This window comes from Furipterus horrens, unplaced genomic scaffold (assembly GCF_987537825.1).
Source record: "Furipterus horrens unplaced genomic scaffold, mFurHor1.1.pri manual_scaffold_17, whole genome shotgun sequence".
Lineage (NCBI taxonomy): Eukaryota > Metazoa > Chordata > Mammalia > Chiroptera > Furipteridae > Furipterus > Furipterus horrens.
Window position 1 is genome coordinate 96,684,448 of NW_028327187.1, and position 4,130 is coordinate 96,688,577.

The window sequence follows — 4,130 nt, forward strand, 5'->3', positions numbered from 1 at the left end:
AAGCCTGTGGTCGCCAAAAAGCCTTTGTGTCCTTCCAGCCACAGCTCAGGGAGCCACCCCAGTCAGGAATCCAGTCTCGTCCCTTTTTCCTCCGCTATCCTCACTAAACAGGTCGTTTCCAGATGGATTTTCTCTAATCCAGCAGTGCTAAGGCTTGACTCCTGCCAGTGTCCAGCTGCTCACTGAGATGTTCTGTCTGCAGTTAGTCCAAACTACAGATGGGTCTCGGGAGCCTGAAAGCACAGCCTCCCCTCACTCCTTCGCCATCTTCCGAGGGTATTTATTTATTTATTTTTAGAGAGAGGGGAAAGGAGAAAGAGAGGGGACCTGACGTGCAACATAGTCATGTGCCCTGACTGGGAATCGAAGAAATATATTTTCTTGATAATCAAATTAGGTACATCCAAACTGCAAAGTGTAATTCATCAGCAGGTATCCTAAGGATTTAGCAACAGCCAGTAAGAAGAAATCTGAACAAATGTAGCAATAAACTATTTACATCTATCCAAAGACAAACAACCCTACCTGAACTTCCAACTCAGAAGTTTGAAAGTTTTTGTTAAATCCCCACTGAACAAACCTAGCAGCCTTGACAGTCTCAATCCAAAACACTGGGTTCTTTCCTTGGTGTACAACTGAATAGCAAGCATCTCAGCTGGTCAAACACCTTAGTATCCAGCTCATGTGCCTTATGCCCATAGAAAGGCGAAGTGTTCACTAATTTAAAAACAAGTAGTCATTAAATATCCACACAGTTCTCCCCCAGCTCACAGCCTGTCCTATAATCCCAAATATGCAACCTGTGTCACATAGTGACAGGTTATATTTAAATATAGTTTGTATGTGCGAGTGTGCACAGACACACACACACACACACACACAGTACTAGGTACAAATTGCAATTAATAGTCCCTGCAAAAATTCATTTTTAGTGAAGGCTATGGCTTCTATGCCTTGGGTTGGTTTTAGATTTCAAAACTAAAAAATACTGCTAAAATCTCACTTCCTTAAGGTAAAATTTGATTGCCTGTTCAGTTTAGCTTCCCAATCTAAAAATGGCAACAAGGTTAAGTTTTTATTTTAAAAAAGCAGCCAATTGAGTACAATTTCTCTCTCCAATTTGGCTACACTATTTCAAAGGAGTTACTCCTAACTAGACTAGAAAACCTGGGGAGTCTTTCAATGGTTCTTGCCTACCTTGCTGTCCATGTTGACATTTCAAATTGTGCAAATAGAGCCTGCACTTCGGGGGTCAGCTGTGGGGCAGCCTTAGCTGGCTCTGTGATAGCCTTGTGATACAGGTCCTTTCTCTTCTTATTAAAGCACGTCTGGAAGTTTTCTACAAAGAAGGACAGTTGTGAAAGAGAAAGGAAAGATGTTGTTGGGAGACTCGAACCATGAAATACGGGCCTCCTGACAAACTAAGAGACCGCTATCTTTCTGGCCCACAGTTATAGTAAGAATATGGGCAGGCCACCAAGGGAAGTCATAGATCTTCGCCCAAACAATGTCCCTTACGCATATGGTCCTGCCATCTGGTGTGATACATTTAGAGACGTTTTTGGAAAAGACTTTCATTTTCAAGGAATTATTGAGCTTTTCTCTTCCTTTGAGGAGGAGGAGATGGAGGAGGTGGAAGGTGTGTGGGTACTGCCTGGAGGAAAGTCAATGCTCTCAGAACTACACTCAGAGATGGAGGATTTCAAATCATCTGTGCTACCAACGCCACTCACTGAAGCACTTGAAGAGTCAGGTTTCATTTGATTTAGGGTCATGTAAACAGAGATATTGCTTTTGCTGCTCTTTTTTCCCAGTGTCTGTGGTTCATCCTGCTCCCCAGGCACAAGCACTTTGTTTGTGTCCTGAACCTCACTGCTGGCCTCTTCAGGGCCTTTGAGGGACTCTGATTTTCTGAAGGGGCCTCACCTGCTGAGTGGGTAGAGGTACCACAAGACTGGGGCTTGGGTACCAGCTTGCCACTCCACAGTTTCTCAATTCCTGTCTTCAGAGAAGAGTCATTTTCTTCATTCCTGTACCTTTGTGGTTTTAAAGGAACCCGGAGTGAAAGGGAACCTGAACTAGGATTCTGATATCGATGTGTGAAATGGACTTTTGAATGTGCATTTTTGGAGGTAGAGGTTTCACTTTGTTTCTTTTGTGCCTTTTCTTTTGCAATTTTCAACACTTCCCGAGCTTTTGCATGATTCATGTTCTTACTCTGGAGCACTTTGTTAGTACTTAACTGGGCTTTTGATATATTTGCTGTGAGCAATATTTGAAACCTTAACCACAGCCTTTCTTTACTGGCTTTCATTTTGGTTTTATCCATCCACTCTATGGTCAGTTTTCAGTTTTTGTTCACAGTAGTTACACGTTCATTTCTCTACTTTTTATCTTCATATTTAGAAGAGTCAACTGCACTACTACCTTCTCTAATTTCCATTTTTTCTGCAACAGCACTGTTTTCCCATTTGTCACACAGGACTTCCCTTGGTCATAGTTTAATAGCATTCATTATTGAAGTAGGTTCTTCCCGGTACATTTTTTTGGGGGCCATTTAATTTTCCAAAGAGGTGGCTGAGGTATTCATTGGTTATATGCGTGCCTGATAAACAAAGAGGGGAGAATAAGGTGCTCCTTCTTGGAAGAGAATGTATTTCTATTAGATAAGAGGCACTGACACTGAAGAAATAACCTCTTTTCAGGGGCCCTAGGTTTGAATCTTATCCCTGACATGTGGTAGTTGTGTGACTTTCTGCTTCTGTCTTCTCTATAAAATGGAGATAGTCATAGTACTTTTCTCATGCATTTACAGCAGAGATCAAATATGTTGAGATATGTTAGGTGCTTGCAGCAGTGTCCAGTGGCTAATAATGACTGCAGTAGCTACTATCATTCTTATGATTTCAAATTGTACTCAATTCAGCTGGCTGACCCCTTAGAGCTCCTTCAGGGGTTTCATTGGTTGAGTTGGGGAGGAAAGAAAGGGTACCGTTCAGAAGATGACTATACAAAATTCAAGTTAATAGATAATGTGATTATATAAGCATGAGGTATATTCTAAAAACCTACCAGTTTCAGTGATTCTCACATTTTGAGTACAATGACCATTTTTCAAACCTTGAATTTTAAAATGGCACCTTCTATAAGAGAATAGTTAAAATTTCAGTGTACATTCATTGAAACAATACAATAATTTCAGTAAAAAATTTCAATACATTTGTTTGCATTAGGATAACTAGTAGGAATCTATTATTTTATGGAGAGGATATGACAAATTATCTTAAGATGATTTCTTAAGGGAAAGACCTGAGATACCAAACTCTTTCTTCCCACAAGATCCGAAATTAAGAAAACTTGTTATAGTGAGCATGGCTACACTTACCCAAGATCCTAAAAGTAGCATCTTTACAGGTTTGCATGTTAGTTAGAGTAGTAATAGATATGTAACAGATAAATACTAAAATCTCAGCAATTTGAAACAATAAAGTCTATTATTCATTCACATAAATAAGGGATGTGGCTCTTTCTGATCAGATAGTCTCCTGTAACTGGTGATTTGGGATCCAGCCTCCTTCCTTATCTTTAAAATATGAATTCCAAGTTCACTTTGGATATCAATATCTAGACAGAAGAATGGGAAAGAGAGAAGATATAGTACCACACAGAACAGAACAAAACAGAACAAGTGACATGCATCATGTCTTCTGATACTCCATTGGCCAAAAACCAGTAACATGGCCAAACCTACATGTACAGAAACAGGGAAATGGAATTTCACTGTGCATGCAGAAAGAAAGGTAAACAACCAGCTAGTATTTACTGGAGGATAAACTTGTTGGGTTTTTTTGTATGATTTTAGTGGTAATACAAGAAGAATGGAAATTATAATCTGGTGAAGTGATAAAGCATTCCATCTTAAATCACTTAGGGGAAAGAATTACACTCTTGTTAAAGGATGTGAATTCATTCAGAGAGCTGAGACTTTGGATCCCAATGTAAATTTTGGTGTAGAATATTCCATGGTTGAGCACACTCCATGAGGCTGGACTTGAAGAAACTTGGAAGGCTCAGCAAGTGATGAAAGGGAAAATAGCCTTAAGGCAAAGAATCTCTTTGAATCTCCGAGA

General features: G+C 39.9%; 1 pseudogene; it reads right to left on the reverse strand.

Annotated features, from left to right (window-relative positions):
- Nucleotides 1-1,193: 1,193 nt before the first annotated feature.
- On the reverse strand, nucleotides 1,194-3,406 carry LOC149991667 (PWWP domain-containing protein 2A pseudogene; annotated as a pseudogene).
- Nucleotides 3,407-4,130: the final 724 nt, after the last annotated feature.